Source organism: Sarcophilus harrisii, chromosome 3 (genome assembly GCF_902635505.1).
Source record: "Sarcophilus harrisii chromosome 3, mSarHar1.11, whole genome shotgun sequence".
NCBI lineage: Eukaryota > Metazoa > Chordata > Mammalia > Dasyuromorphia > Dasyuridae > Sarcophilus > Sarcophilus harrisii.
This window is the reverse complement of record NC_045428.1, coordinates 541951343-541969559: the sequence shown is the minus strand read 5'-3', so window position 1 is coordinate 541969559 and position 18217 is coordinate 541951343. Positions and strand designations below refer to the sequence as shown.

The 18217-nt window shown below is 39.0% G+C and overlaps 1 long non-coding RNA gene across 2 annotated transcripts in view; it reads left to right on the top strand.

The window, feature by feature from the left end:
• LOC116422133 overlaps positions 1-17616 on the top strand; it is a 35285-nt gene extending 17669 nt beyond the window's left edge. Inside the window, exons 2-3 of one of the 2 annotated variants that reach the window (XR_004232695.1) lie at positions 1451-1603; positions 17482-17616. This is a non-coding gene — a long non-coding RNA (uncharacterized LOC116422133). Of the gene's footprint in view, positions 1-1450; positions 1604-1836; positions 1993-17481 lie in introns of those variants that run through there. The other variant, XR_004232696.1, reaches the window with a different exon arrangement.
• The last annotated feature ends 601 nt before the right edge of the window (positions 17617-18217 follow it).

The window sequence follows — 18217 nt, the reverse complement described above, 5'->3', positions numbered from 1 at the left end:
AACGTGTCTGAGCCCAAATTTGAGCTCAGGAATATGAGTCTTCCTAACTCCAGGTCTAGACCTCTATGCATTATGGCACTCCCTAGCTTCCAGCAGCACTTCCCCCAACTCCCCAGGATTAATTGTGTGTGATCTTACAATATATACAGGAGTTAGTCTTAGGTCTTTCTTGGACTCACTGAGTCTTTGGTCAACTCTATTTCATCAGTTCTGATTTTGGCTGTAATGATGGATATCTAATTCTAGGGCACTCAACACCTGCACTTCTTAAACTTAAATAACAGATTCCATTAAGAGAGCATTAGCACAATGCTCCTGTAATTAATCTTCTCCAGAAAGTGAGAAGTTCAGGAGCTCTACAGTGGGACAAGAGTATCATATATCTCTAAACTCATTTATCCTAATTGATTTAGTTAAGATGTGAAGCACAGACCTCAGTCAGGAAGGGGACTAGCCTTACCTTAGTACCACCTGGGATTTGTCTTCTGGACTCTTTATTCTCTACTTTTCTCAATTTTTATTGAATGGTAGCTCTACATTGCTGTCTTACTTCTCTGTCACTAATTCTTTCCCTTATTTCCATGTGCAAATCCCCCTATATTTCCTTTAGTGCCTTCATGATAGTTTTGCAAGCAAATTAAGCTCAAATCCCACCTTCTGTAGATCTTTCCTGGGTCAGCTGTTTCCCTTTCCCCTCACTTCTACTCCAAGTACTTTCCTTTGAGATTTTCTTCCATTTATTATCTGTCTGCTGTCCATCCATCTGTCTATCTATCTAGATATGCACCCACCCACATATATATGTATATATATATATACAATGCCTATTTAACGCTTAATAAATGCTTATAACTATACTTAAAGGAAATACATGAATAAATCATAAATACATGAATGAAATGGCATTTGTTAAGTCTTTACTATGAATAAGGTGGAAAAGAGGAAGGAAAAGAAGATTGTCTTGTTGCCCAGAAATTCTGGATTGGTTCGGCTGGTGAAGGGAGAAAAAGGAAGGTAATGTGGAAAATTAATCCCATTGATGGCAACTGGTGGCAGTTATATAGGTTTTGGGAATTGTTCTAAGATAGAAAAGGAGTTAAGAATGCAGGGATAATAGTCTTAATTTTTTTTGTGTGTGTATATGCCAGTAGGATAATTTGATAAGTATAGAAAAGTCCAATGAGAAAACTTCCTCCATTAATATAGACCAGGAGTGACTCTACAACTTATAGAGCTGTAGGTACTGAGTCCAAGGTGTACAGAAGAGGTACTGAGAGCTTAAACAATTTGCCCAGGCTTACACAAAGCACCCAAGGTGGGAACCAAGCCCAAGTCTCTTTGGTTCTAAAACTGGTTCTCTTTTTAGTATAATAAGCAGGTATCCTAAGGCAGTTCTAATAAAGTCATTGTGGGTTCTTGGGCTAACTAGCTTCATTTTCATACATTGTAGAACTGGGCCTGGCCTCTCCACATGGTCAGTCACCTTGCTGAATTGGAAGACATCATCCTGGAAAGTCCTTCTTGTGGCAACTGAGCTCTCCAGTTCTTAAAGCCAATATCTCTTCTGGACTCTTCCACCAACTTCCTGGATCAGGATTCCTAGGTATCATCAGTCTTTTCTAGTACTGGAGGCTTCCATTTCTTTCAAATTTGGACTAATTAAACTGAGGAGTCATATAATAATACTATTGTTTATATCAGTATTATTATTATTAATATCAATTGATTTGATTTCTATAATGCTTTAAGATTTGTAAAGCACTTCACTACTATCATTTCTCTCTATGCCCACCACAATCCTGGGAAGTAAGTGACATCATTATTCCCTTTTTACAGGGAAGGAACATGAAGCCCGGGTTCACACAGCTAGCCAGTGGGCTGATATCAGATTTTGAACTTGGGCCTTTTTGACTCCAGGTTCACAGCTTTATCCTTTGTGCCATCTACTATCAAGTATCAAAAAAAGTACAGCATGGGTGAAAAGAGAGCAGAAAGCAGGTACTGATTTGTAGGAAAGACAATTGCATAAAGTAGTAATGGATGCAGTGACTAGTTACATTACATTCAACATAGGCTCCCTCTGCATCCTCTGTTAGTGATGGAGGAGCTGTCCAATGCCATTCTATAGGGAGAAGAGGCTAGTTAGGTGGGAGGGGGAAATGAAGCTTTCTAATGATAATCTCAAGGCATCTTGATTTTCTTTGCCCATGTCTATATTTTTGGTGGGCTTTTATTTTTTGGATGGGGGGATCGGCTTAGTTTAAATGTTTATGTTTCCTAGAGGTTTTGGTGAAATAGGGAATGACCTTCAGACAATAATTCTGTCTGGTAAGGTCTGTGGGAGATCCCAGAATACAGAGACAGCATGGAGACAGCAGGATAGTGCAGTTCCCCTGGGGAGTAGCCAGGGATAGGAGGAGTGTGCTCAATCTCATCATCAAGCTGAGTATCTGATCGAGACCTTATGCCTTTTTTTCCAAGGTCATTCGTTGTCTACCATAGAACCTTAGCCTCCCAAAGAAGTCTTCCCCTGAAGGTCCTTCTAGTTAATTATACTCCATGTGCTATGCATAGGCACACTCCCCACATTTTATTTTTGGCAACAATGAGACAAAAGGGTTATTTCATCATATAAACCTTGTTGAGGCAGTGGGTCTTATGGAGACTGAGTCAAAGGGGTAGAATTACTGATGGAGGATCCAGAGCTGAGAGTGTTTGCTTCCCCTTGATCACACAGACACAAGCAAAATAATGTACTTTAAGGTTTGTAAAGTCTGACTCAGACAATCTAGGGAAGCTTTTAGTGACTTCTCTACAATCCTCTATATGCACCTAGATTACATACAGAGCTATTTCATATTATTAAACCCCCATTTTGTCCCAGAACTCAGCTCACTTTCATTGTGCATTTCAAAGTAAATACTTAGCCAAGATACACCCTCCTGTGGACCATCCAGATCCTCAGGGGTGGGAGTTTCTTAGCCCCCCCTCCATGCTTTGTTTATCTGATTATAAACAGAATGGGAGAAAAGGACTAGGACTGGAACTGTTTCCCAGAGTAGGACCAGACCAGAATAAGGAAGTCAAGCCTCTCGTGGGGCCCTACAACTAAAGGCCATAGGAGCCTAAATTTAAAGTAGGAAATGATTCTAGAGGTTATCTACCACTAAACTGTAAATATGCTGAAGTGCTAAATACTGTGCTATCCAGCTGCTTTCCAATCACCTTTTGATCTGTATCAGGCTGGGACTCAGGATGTATTCTGTGTGCTGCATGTTTGACACTTATGATCTTGCTCATTTTTCACATGACAAAATAGACCCAGAAAAATCAAGTTGTCTAAGGTCACACAGGAAGTAGAAGAGGTGGAATTAGAATTCAGGTCATTCATCTTCAAATCCAGACTATGAGTATCCCTCCTAAAGGCAGCAAAGTTTTCCCAGGCCAGAGGTCCTGGAGACTCACCCATCTGCCCTTCTTTTCATTGTCTAGCAATCCTAGACAATGACAATAGCACAGAATCCCATCATCTTTGTGATCACCAAGCCCCTTCATATCCATTGCTTCATTTGATCCTGGTGACAACTTTGTGAAGATGGGGGCAGATCAGGGGTTATGAAATTCCATTTTTACAGATGAAAGAACAGAGGTTCAAGAGAGGGAAGGACTTGCCAAAGTTGCAATGCCAGAAACTGCTAGAACTGGGATTTGAAGCAAGGGCTCCCCACTCCTACAGAGATTTTCCCCACAAATCCAGGCTAGCACATTTATATGATTCTATTTGACTACATGAATTGGATGATTGAAGTGATCTCCTCTAGGGTCCTCTAGGATCCTCTAGGATCGCAGATTTTAATCCAACAAATTAGCAACAACAACTTATATTTCTGGGGCAAGATGATTTAGAATGTGCATCTCACCAACACACATGAACAATCCTTTTATTATGCTTGTCTTCTTGTTGTTCAGTCTTTTCGGTCATATCTGAATCTTCATGATCATGGTTTTCTTGGTAAAGATACTGAAGTGGTTTACCATTTCTTTTTCCAGCCTATTTTACAGAGGAACAAACTGAGGCAAACGGGGTTAAGTAGCTTGCCCAGGCTCACACAGTTAGGAGGTCTTTTAAGTCAGATTTGAATCCAGGAAGATGAGTCTTTCTGACTCTAGACTAGATACTCTGTGCACTATAGAGCCAACTAGCTCCCTGTTTTACAGATAAGGAAACTGATATTCAGAGGGGTTAAATTGATTGTCCTAATTTCACAAAGCTAATAAATATCAGAAGCACTATGGGAACCTTGGTCTCTCCCAACTCCAAAAGCAATATTCCGTCCCCCACCTGCATTATGATCTCTCTCATATGTTTATTTAGAACATATCTTCTAAGCATAATTTAGAAACTATATTGATAGGGGCAGCTAGATTAGGATAGTGGCTAGAACACCAGCCAGGGAGTCAGGAGGATCTGAATTCAAATCTGATTTCCAGACACTTATTAGCTGTGTGACCATGGGTAAGTCATTTAATCCCAATTGCCTCCCTGCAAAAAAAGTTTTTAAACAGAGGAAAGAAAAGTAAACAAAGTATATAAGAATGTCCAGTAGAGGGAAATTAGGTGGTGAAGGGCGCTGAGATCATGTTAATTTGAGGAATGGTCACAGTATTTAGCCTGGAGAAGGAGAGACTTAGGGAGAATGTTCTATTTCTGTAATATCCTTGTAACAGTCCTCTTCTCTCCAGTCACCTAGCCACCCTCCTAGTCATCCTAGATTACTGCAGAAGCATCCCATTTGCTTTCTCTGCTCCAGATCATCTTCCTCACAGCCATCAAAGTGGTTTTCCTAAAGTGTAGATCTAAGCATATAGATCCCCTCCTCAATAAACTTTAGTAACTCCCTTTATTTCTAGGATCAAATAGAAATTCCTGTTTTTAAAATTTATTTATATCCTTTTTCTTTCCTATGTTTTTAGACTATATAACTACTGCCCTCTGTGCCCTCTAGAGTTCAGCCATACTGATCTACTTGACATCCATCAGACATGATTTTCCATCTTCCATCTCTGGGTCTTTGTACTGGTGGTCCCTCATGCCTCAAATATTCTCCTTCACCTCTGCTCTTAGAGTCTATGGTTTCCTTTAAAACTCAGCTTAAGCATCATCATTTACATGTTCTGTTTCTGTACTTAGTATCATGCTTGACATCATAGTAGGTACTTAATTTAATAAATGTTTCCTTCCTTCCTTCCTTTCTTCTTTACTTCCTCTATCCCTCTTTTCCTCCCTACTTCCTTCCTTTTCTTCTTCTCTTTTCTTTTTTTTCATTCCCTTCCCTTCCCTTTCTTCTCTTTCTTTCTCCCCCCTCCCTCCTTCCCTCTTATCCTTCCTGGTATTCCCAGTTGTTACTTTCATTCCTCCCAAATCTACTGTGTTGTGTGTGTAGCTATATCTATATATAATATAAATATGTATTTCTATATGTATGTATATATATAATTTATACTCATTTAATGAGAAGCAATATGGAATAATGGATAGTGAGCTAACCTCAGAGTCAGAGAGACTTGTGTTCAAACATTTCTGACATGATATATGATCCTGGAGAGGTCATTTAACTTCTCAAGCAGTTCCCTAAAATGATAAGTAACAGAGAAAGTACTGGCCAGTATCTAAAAGAATGTTTCCTCATTAATTAAACCATAGATTAAGTCTTTATTCAATCCATAATCTTATATGTATACACATTGTCTATACCCCTATAGAATGTAAGCTCCTTGAGGTCAGGGACAGCTTAATTTTTGTTGTCATATCCCCAGATTGATTCACATGAAATGAGTTGTCTTCAAACTTTCAAAGAGCTATAAGTCTGACAACAGAAAAATTATGTTTTCAAAATCTTTTTTAATTAAAGAGTAGAAGTTGCAAATAAGCAAATAAGAAGTTGCTTCAATGAAAAACTTCTTAATAATCAGAGTTGTTCAAAAGTAGAATGGGTTTCTTTGGATGGTATTCTTTATTTCTAAAGGCCTTGAAATAGAAGTGGTAGGACTATTTGCTATTATAAGAGAATTCTTATTTAGGTACCCATGGAATTAGCTCTCTCTCTCTTTCTTTCCCTCTCCCTCCCCTCTCCCTCTTCTTTCCCTGTTTGAATTTGTCTCTATATTTTGAGAATATATCTAAAGATCATATACTCAGTGAGGAATATAAAGATAGGTGAGTCATAAACCTGTCCTCAATGAGCTTATAATCTAACAGAGAAATATATTGGAAGTAGAATATAATGGGAGAAGAATCATACTAAAAGAATTCCTCCTCCATTTACTGTATCACTAAATAAGGATCTCTTTTTCTAAGGAATCAAGTACTTGGTAGTATGATAGTGGAATTATCTTTAAAAGAAATTCTCTCTGTCTCCTCTTTCTCTCTCTCTCTCTCTCTCTCTCTCTCTCTCTCTCTCTCTCCCCCCCCCTCCTCTCTGTCTGAATCTCTCTCTTTTCTCTTTGTCTGAATTTGTCTCTCTCCTCTCTTTTTGTGAATTTCTTTTTCTCTCTCTTTACTCTCTGTCTGAATCTGTTTTTTCTCTTTCTCTCTTTTCTTCTCTCTTTCTGTCTGAATTTGTCTCTTTCTCTCTCCTGTTTTTCTGAATTTCTTTCTCCCTCTCTTTTTCTCCCTTTCTCTCTTTTTCTTTCTTTCTCTCTTTTCCTCTCTCTCCCTCCCTTTTCTATATACACATATCTATATATACCCACACCCACCTATATACTCACTACACACATACTTCTTAAACTCTTATTCTGTTTAGGTCTCTATGCTGGATAACTTGGAGTAGGGGACAAAAAGTTGAATAATATCTGATACCTGTGATCTCTCACTATTCCCTGTGCTTAGAGTACCCTCCCTTCTTTGCTCTGATTACTGGTCAATCTAGCTTCCTTTAAGTCCCAATTAAAAGTCTACCTTCTATGGGAAGCTTCCCCCAACCCATAACAATTAATGCCTTTTCTGTTAATTAGCTCCTATTTCTTCTGTATATAGCTTGTTTTATATATGTGGTCTCCTTGAGGACAGGGATTGTTTTATCTCTTTTTTGTATCCCCCATGTTTAGTACAGTGCCTGAGACATAGTAGGTATTTAATAAATATTGATTGATTGATTGTTCTGAAAGCTCACAGTTTAGTGGGAGAGAGTGAAAGATAAAACACTACAGACCTCTATAAATCAGAATGTGATGAGAAATGCAAATCAGGAGTTATGGGGAATTATGGAAGGTTTCCTGGAAGAAGTAATATTTGATCTGGTCCTTAAAACACAGGTAAAATTTTGGCCTAGATCAGAAAGAAGGAATTGTGGGCCTTTAGAAAAGTGTGAGTAAATGCTGGAAATGGGAAAGAATGAGCTTTGTATCTTTTTCTTTTCTTCTCCTTGGATGAGATAGCATCCAAGACAGCAAGGTGATTGTTACCCTTCTGTCTTTTCACTCTCTTCCTGCTGCTGTGACTTTTTTTTGTTCTGGATATTCTCTTACCTGCACAGATTTAGTGAAGGGAGGTATGGAGGAGAATGGGGGGAAATAGTGAGGGAGATTCATATTTTTACCACAATGTAAATTTGGTAGATTTCATTTCTCACAATAGGGAGGGAGGGATACAATGCATTATTTTCCCTATTTTGTGAATGTGAAAACTGAGATTCTGAGAGGTTAAGTGAATGAGTGTCAGAAACGGAATTGGAACCTGGATTTCCTGACTCAAAGGCTTGAGCTTGTTCCCATTTTGCCTGTCTCTGCCTTTGTGGGTGGTGTGGGGGAGGGGCTCAAATTTTATCTGAGCAACCTCTTGGAATCAGACATCTAGAGCTCTGGGGCCGTAGGGGTTTCTAATTTGAGGGGAGATCTGAAGCAACTGTGCAGTTGTCATTCTATGTACTGGACAAAAGACCCCAAGGACAAGGGAAATTAGTATGGGTATAGAATGGAGCTCAGTCAAATATCCAATATGCTTCAGGCCCTGCAGTAATGTCCTCCATCCCATATTACACTGCGTTAGGCAGCGGATTTACGTCGGTCTCTAGGTGCCAAGGGCCTTGGGCTCTCACCTTTGGAAAATGGTGCAATTTAATGGTAATGCAATTACAGATGTGCTGAGATTGAAACAGCCGATCTTATCTCAAACTCATCTTCCTTCCAAAGTATCAGGGCAGGTGCTGATCCCTAATAGCTGTTGAAATGAATTCAGCAGGCAGCTGGGGGCTCTGAAAAAGCAAATGTGTGTGTGTGTGTGTGTGTGTGTGTGTGTGTGTGTGTGTGTGTGGTGAAGGAGGGAGGAAGGGAGGGAGAAGATGGGGGGAGAAAGAGAAAGGAAGAAGGAAGGGAGGGAGAAGATGAGGGGAGAAAGAGAAAGGAGGAAGAAAGGGAGGGAGATGTGATACATAAAGCAGAAAAGAAGAGAGGAAAATGAGAAGATATGAAAGATGAAAATTAAAGAGGAGAGAGAGGGAGGAAAAGAGCAAAAGAATGATAAAAAAGAAAGAAGTGGGGAAAAGATAGAGGAAGGCAGGGAGAGGAGAAAGGACACCAAAAGGGAAAAAGGAAAGTAAGGAGAAAACAATGAGGAGAAGAGGGAAAAAGAGGGAGAATGAAGTTAAAAGCAGGGAAAGAGGGAATAAAGAAAGAATAATTTTGCTTTCTGAAATCTTGTTCTTCTCAATGCACGAGAGATTTTGCTAGCCAAAGCTTGAAGCATATGAAAGGGGGAAGACACTGGTAGAAAAAAGAGTAAAATCCCAGCCACTTCCACAGAGTGGAAGGGTGAACAATTGGAGAACAGGACTGAAGATTAGAGATGTGATTGAAAATTCCAGAAAGTGGGAAAATGTGAAGATTTAAGATAAGTCACCTCAGATAATCCTATACCTTGTTCTGATTGACTAGTTGGTTCTGGCTATCCTGTGTCCTTCCTTTGTTGTGCCCTCTGTAATTATGGCTCTCTTTCAGAATTGATTTGGGGCCACAGCCAAATATAACAAACCAGGATTTCTAATTAAAATCCCTTTCTCAAAAAACACTGCCTTTTTTTTCTAGGAAGGCAGAATGAGCAGAGAGTAACTCTGTGCTTGTCCCAGACCCAGGGCAAAGCTCCAGGGTTAAGATAGGGGACAGACAGAAAAATAACTTATAGTTCAAGCCCCAGATCCAAATTTCTTACAAAATTAATTCCTGGTCACCCAAACAGAGTGAACAATTTTTTTAGTGCCTTGGAAAGAGTAGTCATGGACTAGAAATCATTAAACTTGAGTTCTAATCCTGACTCTGCCATAGTCACATTCTTTGACCTTGAGCATATTACTTCTCCAGGTAAGGGAACTGCTTCTTCATGTGTAAAGTGAAGAGACTGGACTGCTACAGCTCTAATGTCTCTTCTAGCTTTGACAATCTACGAATGGGTATGTTCTGCTCACAGAACCTGCCTGGAGAGTTTTTCCAGATAGCTCATCATTCAGAACCATGGACAGCTCTGGTAAATTGGCCATCTCTCCCCTCCTCAGTCCCAGTCTCCCCATTCCAAGACAAAGTTCTGCTCAAATCTGACTACAGGCACCTGCTCCCTCCAACCTCCCTCTTTCCCCCCTCTCCCCACTGACTGGCTGGCTGGCTGGCTGCAACTTCTTTATTGGAAAATTTTCTGTTTTTGGGTGTTGGGAATGGAGGCCTGTATGCCGTTGATTATATCAATTACTTTTCAGAACATGGTTTTGATCCCAACGCTACTTCACTGGATCAGTGAATAGAAAGTGCTCTCAGAGAAAATGGCATTTTTTATAACCCTGGCAAAATGCTTTTTGCTGCTGATGAGATGAGCCACCCAGAGAGAGAGGTATAGCACATATGATACATAACTAACCAGAAGTATAATCTTCTAAATTGGAAGCCATAATGTTTGCTGTTAGAGCTAAATATTAACAGGGCATTGTCTCACAATAAGCCTCACGAGGCAGCTCTCTCAGCTCGGCACTGCCGTCATATTAAAGGAACGTGATTAAATTTCTTTCTGCCATCAGAATTAAGAAATGAATAGTTTTATGAGACTCCTGCTGCAGAGTGAGGAAATCTAATACCAGGAATGGACTCTGAGCTCTAGTTCCTCCCTAGCTCTAGATAGTACTTCCTCCTTAATCCAGAGAGAGGCAGTACTTTTCAGGTTTGGTGGCTTCCGGGTTACAGATTATTTCCAGCAATGTAGAATCACTGTCTCTGAGCTGGCAAAAATTGAGAGGATAATAGTCTATATAAACTACTGCCTTAAAAATGAATCCACTCTCTGATACTGCTAGAAAGTGGTGGTCAAACCTATGTTTGGTTATCTCAGTGATGGGGAGTGTCTTTCCTCAGGATTCCATTTGATCCAGTGTTGAGAAAACTCAGGTTTCTAGGAAGTTAGTCCTTATATAAATTCCAAATTTGCCTCCTTGTAACTTTTCCTTTCCCCTCCTCATCAATTCTAGTTCTTTCTTTTTATGCACTAGACATTTATTATTCAATTAAAGACTACATTGTCTTTTTCAAGTGCTACATTGAACCGTGGGTTCTAGGTCCTGGTGCCATTGTGAATGGCACTCTACCAGAGTCTGTCCCCACTGAAACAAGACAAAATGGAGCTAGTTTTAGAGGTTGACAGGAATCATGCCCAAGACCCTTTCCTGAGTCATTAAAGTGCTAAAAGAAACAACACAAAATCTACAGGATAGCTAAATTGGAGTAGGAAACTTTCATCTGTCTCTATGGTGAGATCAAAATTAATGGAACTTTCATGAAGTCTTCAACTCATCACTTCTAGCATCATAGAATTTTAAACTAGAAGAAACCTTGAAGCTTCTTTAAATTAATATCCTCATTTTATGGAGGGGAAAACCAAAGTCCAGAGAAAGGAAGGTATTTTTAAGACCATGAATAGGACATTTGACTACAAATTTAGCACTCTTTTTTTTCCCTTTTATACTTCACTATCTGTCTCACTTGATATCTGTATTCTATTTCATCTTCTTGGTTGTTATTAAAGTTCTTTTGGAAAAACTCAGACTCTATTTTGGATTCCACAGGGTATGTTAGACTAGGAGAATTAGGTAGCTCAGGAACCAAACAGATAGAAAGATCTGCTTCCTCCCCAAAGCTTGTGGCTACAGGTTGTCAAGAGAGAAGACAATCTTAGGGAGGGGAAGTTTGTCTTACAGCTATTGTGTTCCTTTCCCTTCTAAGGAGGAAATGAATTGTGGCTATCCTTTTCCTTTACTTTAGCTGACTTTTCTAGGGAAAATATCTTAAAGGAACTTTCTTGCCTGATTTGCCTTGAGATCTCTAAGATGCTTCTGTGAGGTAGTTGATCAAAGTTGGGCAGGCTGTAGCCAGCAGAGACTATAATGATGACTTTGACTTTACTCAGATTATGCAGCACCTTCTGCAAGGAATCTTTTCTAGGTTCCCCAAGATCCTAGAGCCTTCTTCACTCAGATTGTTTTCCATCTACTCTGCATGGATTTTGCATATTCCTATTTACTTACACATTACCTTACCCTGTTAGAATGTAAACTCTTTAAAGGCAAGAGCTATTTTTGCTTTTCTTTGTATTCTCAGTGCTGTACATAGCAAATGCTTAAATTTTTTTTTCATGGACTGATTATATTTCTCTCCCATTGAGTTTCTTGAGGGATGGACTGTGTTTTTGTCTTTCTTTGTATCCCACCACATAGTAAGTGCCTAATAAATGCTGATTGACTGATAGATTATTCCAATAGTACCAGTAGAAGCTGAGATCCCCTTTCTACTTCACAGAGTGCTAAAGGCATTATTCAGGAGGAATTCCATCTCCAGCTTTGAATGGAAGCCAAGGACCCAGCTCCCACTTATCTTCTTGATCATCAGAGCATTAAATTCATCTACCTCCCTGGTAATGAAGCATGACCAAAATATTTGGTCTGACTCTTCATGTTTCTGTATGTGGGGTCACTTAATTTTTACTTGCTATCTCAGGTCCATGTACCAATCTGACTCCTAAATATAGAAGAAATAGGGATTTCTCCAATTAGAGACTGAGGATCAAAGATCAAGTTCCTAACCTTGGATTCAATCTTCATCCCTCCTTCTCCATCATCACCTCAATTATATTCATTTGGCAAAACCTATTAATTCTACCTTTTAATCTTCCTAAGGCATAAGTCTGACCCATGTCACTCTTTTGCTTCTCTGGATCTCTATTGCCTCTAAGATAAAATGCTACTGTTGTTTAGTCCTTTTCTACTCTTCATGAACCCATTTGGAGTTTCCTTGACAGTAGTTGTCATTTCCTTCTTCAATTCATTTTACAGATGATGAAGCTGAGACAAACAGGGTTAAGTGACTTGTCCAGGATCACACAGCTAGCAAATGTCTGACGATGGATTTGAAGCCAAGAAGATAAGTTTTTCTGGCTCCAGACCTAGCACTCTATTCTTTGTGCCACCTAGCAGTAAATAGATCCCAACATAGTACTTTTAAAATGGTCTTTTTTGTTTGTGTTTTATTCTGAATTTTCTTTTGTTCTCTTTTTATTAAAAAAAGTTTCAGTGACCATCCCCTCCATTGCCCTTGCTAGAAGAGACCTTGAAACCTAGATTGTTGAGTGTGGAGGAACTTTGGAACATCGAATATTGAAGTTTTCTGAGGTTTTTGACCATTTGATGTAGGAGTCTTGAAACCTAAGGTTTCATACATTGAATACCAGAGCTGGAAAGGTGTTTATGAGTAATAAGCAGAAATTGCAGAGAAGTTGATTTCAATTCCACATAAAGAAAATCTTCCTGGCACTCAGTGTTGTCCAAAAAATATAACTGGCTGCCTAATGAGCTAGTGTATTTCCTGTCAGTGAAGGTCTTCAACTGGAATTTAGAACAGTTTTAAGAGACATTGAAGAAGGAATTTTTGTTCAGATACAGTTTGGACTAGGTAGTGTCCAAGGTCTCTTTCAACTCAGATTCTGTGATAAGTTTCCTCTGTTTAGTTTCCAGTGCTTAACACAGTGCTGAGCACATAGTAGACACTTAATTAAAGCTTATTGGTTTGGCTTTACTTGACTCAATTGTCAAACGAGGAGTGTGTGTGTGTGTGTGTGTGTGTGTGTAGTAATAGTAGTAGTAGTAGTAGTAGATGATTTCTAAGGCTTCTTATAGCCTGAAATGTTATAATCTTATGATTCATTGACCTTCTGAAACCTTGGAGGCGGAAGAAAGTCACAGTTCAATCTGGAGAGGGAGAATCTTTATCCCCTTACAAGGAGGATGCAGGAGGCAGGAAAGGTTCAGGAGCCTGCCTTAAAGGCTACATAATAATTTTTAGTTAGTTAGTTAAGTCTCCTAGAGCCTTGATGCCTCTCCATAACTCAAGGTTTTATTTGCTTTCTCTTCAATGTCACATATAATTCTTGTCGAAATGTTTATTTGCCTAATGCAACTTTTAGTGCCCGGGTTATTTATTCCTCCTATTTGTCAGCAGAGGAGATGGCTACCTTTAGCTCCCAGCCTGATTACTTAAAGTAATACAGGGACTCCAACTCTTCCATCTTCTTGAGGTGATGGAGATGCATTGGCTGCCAAGCAGTGTACGCCAGGAAACGGAATTCAATTGGAAAAAAGTCCACTCGCTTTTAACGCTTCCTCCTACACCCAAAAAACCATCTGCAAGTTAAAACCTGTCCAGAAAAAAGCTCTTTTATGAACTGTGCTATGAACAGCCAATGAAGAAGAAAGAAAAAAACCCAACATAATCACACCCTCGGGGACAGGGGAAAAATCAATTCTTTGAATGTTGCATTGTTCCCAAATAAAACCCATTTTTACAAGTGGTGAGGGAAGTGACTGCGACTTTTGCTTGTGGGCCTGAGGGGGCTGTCAGTCTGGAAACATGTCTTCCCAAGAACTAAGTCAGTTTGGTGTAATGGGAAGTGCCTTGGAGGAGCAGGAATGTGGAAATCTGTGTTCTACTCTTGGATTTGCCACTGCCTCTCTGTGTGACCTTGGCTAAGTAAATCCCCTTCTCTGGGTGCTGGTTCTCTCTCCTGTAAAATGGAAAGATTGGACCAATTGGGCTCTAAAATCCCTTTCACTTCAAATATTTTAAGGTTGATTCTGCTTCTAATATCCTGTTTTATTCTAAAGACCCCTTCCTTCTCTGACATTCTATATACAGAAATCATGTCATGGACGTTTTAACCCTTTCATCTATAGAATTCCTACTCTTTCCTCTCACAATATCTAACATTCATTTTGTGCTTTAAAGTTTGCAAAGTGGTTTACAACTATTTTTTTCATTTTGTCCTAGCCTTCTCCCTTTGAGCCCTTCTCTCCTCCTCCAGACTTGATTACTGATGGTCTCACTTGAGTCACTATTTCAAGCAGACCCCAGCAATGTTACATTTTACTTCCTATGTCTTGTCTATTTTTAGGATCACACCCTTTGCCAACAAAGCTTTCCACTCCTCCAGATATGAAACTATGATTAAATCAATTTTGCCATTGTTTCTGGAAGGTGTCTGTCAATTTAGTCCCCTGTGATGATTCCTTTAACCATCCCTATAATTTTCCAGACCAAAGTATTGTATCCTCCCTTCAGAATACAAGCTTCTTTAGCTTTGAACTATCTTTATTTTTTTATTTCTAATAAATGCTCAATAAATTTTCATTCATTATTCATTCATTCATATTTTCCAGCTTTCACCTCCCATGTTTCTAATAGCCCCTTCATCCTTAATATTCTAGATTCTAACATTCTGTTTTCAAATATTCTCTCATTCTTATTTCTCTGGGGACTATGGACCCTGGGGAACCTGAGAGAAGCATGCCAGGATGCCTTTTTCTCCAACAGAGAAGGAACATGGGGTCTTGAACTCCAGAAATATCACTCTCCTTGTTCAGGTCACTTGGGGAAGACTTGGCTGGTTCACATTTATCTTCACTTCAGGAGAAAATATCACAACCCTGGGCCCCAAATGTCTGTTATAAATTCATAGATTAAGAGATGGAAGGGACCTCAAGGGATAATTTATTCCCTGTCACTTTATAGTTGAGAAAACTCGGAAAAGTTAAATAAATTGTCCACATTTGCATAGGGAGTGATAAGAAGAGGTAGGATTTGAACACAGGTTCTAGGGCCAGTGTCTTTTTTCCATCAGTTCTTTGAGCTTCTGTCAGATGACTGAGAGCCAGACAGAGACTTAGAAATATATTTCTGACTAAGGAAGAGAATTACCCTTAAAAAAACCACCCATGGATGAGCAAGCCAGGCCAGAAAAATTAGTTCCTGACCTAGCAAGCAGACCATTTGCTTTGTCAGAGTCCCCATCTTTGTTCCCTGATCTTTCTGGTTCTTATAAGCATTCCTTACATTTCTCTTATCTTACTCAGGATATTTCACAAAAGTCAGACAAGTCTCAAAAGTTCAAAATTCAAATTTAAAACAAACAATTATGTAGCAATTTCTGGTGATAATCAGAGATCCTAAGTAGAATGCAAAGGAGTCTGCCATAGAATGTTGGAACGCAGAATAGAAAATATTAGAGTTAGATAGTATATCTAGCTATATAATGTCAATTATAAAATGTCAAGAGGTTAGCGTTATATAGGGTAGAGGGCACGAATCACAGAGATCTGGATTCAAATCCTGTCTCAAACACTTACTAGCTATTTGACTTTAAACAAGTGACTTAAACTCTTTAGGTCTCTCTATCCTTATCTGTTAAAATAAAAGAATTGAACTCAATAACTTCTAAGATCCACTCTAGTTCTCTAAATATAGTCCTGTGACTATAGGAGTTCTCTCACCTATAAAATGGAAAGCTTGGACTCTGAGTTGGGCTCTGAGTGGAAAGGAACTTTAGAATATGGAGCATAGAAGGTCAAGGATAGCAGGAATTAATACAATTTTGTTGTAATTATTTAAAAAATTATTATAGCTTTTTATTGACAGAACATATGCATGGGTAATTTTCCACCACTGACCCTTGCAAAAACTTCTGTTCCAACTTTTCCCCTCCTTCCCTCTCCGCTCTCCCCTAGATGGCAGGTAGTCCCATACATGTTAAACATGCTAAAGAATATGTTAAATACAATATATATATATATATATATATACATACATATTTATATAGTTGTCTTGCTATACAAGAAAAGTTGGATTTAGAAAGAAGGTTAAAAATAACTTGGGAAGAAAAATAAAAATACAAGCAAACAATAACAGAAAGAGTATAAATGCTATGTTGTGGTCACACTCATTTCCCAGTGTAGCTGGGTGTAGCTGGTTCTGTTCATCACTGATCAATTGGAACTGATTTGGATCCTCTCATTGTTGAAGAGAGCCGCATCCATCAGATTTGATCTTCATACAGTATTGTTGTTGAAGTGTATAATGATCTCCTGGTTCTGCTCATTTCACTCAGCATCAGTTCATGTAAGTCTCTCCAGGCTTTTCTGTATTCATCCTGCTGGTCATTTCTTACAGAAAAATAATTTTCCATAACATTCATATACCACAATTTATTCAGTCATTCTCCAATTGATGGGCATCCATTCACTTTCCACTTTCTGGCCACTACAAAAAGAGCTGCCACAAACATTTTTGCACATATAGGTGCCTTTCCCTTCTTTAAGATCTCTTTGGGATATAAGCCCCGTAGTAACACCTTTAGCAGGAATTTTAAAATAATAGCACAGAATATCATAGCTATAAGGGACCTAAAAACTTTAAATGCTAGAACTGGAAAGGACCTTAGAACAGAAAAGGCCATAATTGGGAGGGACCTTAGAATACAGAGTATCAGAATTGGATAATAGTCTTAGAACTGGAAGAGACCTTGGAGAATATATAATTTGTTCAACCCCATGATTCTATTGATGGAGAAACTAAGGATCTCAAAGTAGAAGGAATTTTGCTCAAGGCTACTCAACTAGGACAAAGATAAAGCTCTCTTGATACTTAGGCATGCAGTCTATCCACTATACCACACTCTCTAAAGAAGGGGGTAGGAGCAGCTAGGTGGCACAGTGGATAGAGAACCAGCCCTGAAGTCAGGAGAATCTGAGTTCAAATCTAGCCTCAGACTCTTAATATTTCCCTAGCTGTGTGACCTGGGCAAATCACTTAACCCCAATTGCCTCAATAAAATAAAATAAAATAAAGAAAGAAGGGAGTCAAACATATGCAAACGTATGTAAAAAAATTCCACATATTTAATCTATATCATATTGTTTGCTATCTTGGGTAGGGGAAGGTAAGGGAGGGAGAAAATTTGTTACACAGAGTTTTACAAAAATGAATGTTGAAAATTATCTTTATATGTATTTGAAAAAATAAAATACTATTTAAAAAAGAAGGGAATCAGATGAAATGAAAGTGACTATTAATGGATAGAAAGGGAATCTAATTCTTGTTGCCAATCTCTTTTTATGTTCCTTATAGGAAATAAAGGCAGAAGCCCACCACCTGACATTCTGATGTACCTTGGCCAGCAAGTTCAAAAACTATAACCAGGATTTAGATTGAGGGTTCAGGAAAGAAAAGGGGGTAGAATTCTTAAAAGAATAAAGTACTAAGTGTCAGAAGAAACACTTGGCCTCTGGACTTTCTTCTCCCACTGACAGTGAATCATTCCCTGGCATTAGCCAGCTGTGACTTTATTATTAACAATGGATGAAGCTAAAACATCCTAAAACTTGCCTAAGGCCCAATCCTGTTCAATCTTCCACTTTTAGTCCTCAAATCAATAGAAAGAAGCTTTCAGCGTAGCTTAGTGATGCAGAATTCTGGAGCCCTTGGGACTCTGTCCTATGCCCAGGAATCCTTGTACTTGGCTTCCAGTCCTTGCCACTTTCCCTTCCGTGAATAAGTGAGCAATAGAGGTACTGAGTTCCCTAGTCCTGGTTGATCTATTTTCACCTTGTCTGAGCCCAACTTTAATCTCCCACTCCCTGAAGAAGGGACAGTCCAGGCACTGCCAAAGCTATTATCTCAGTTGCCAAACCTGGGAAAGCCTGAGAGAGCAGCCAATCTATCCCACCTGTGCCTCTTGTTTTACAGAAGGAGAAAAACAAGGTCTAGAGTAAGAGAGTAACTTGTTCCAAGATGTGAAGAAAGTTATTGGTAGGGTCAGGACCAAGGCCCAGAATCTGACCTACAGTGCTGTCCATTATGTTTT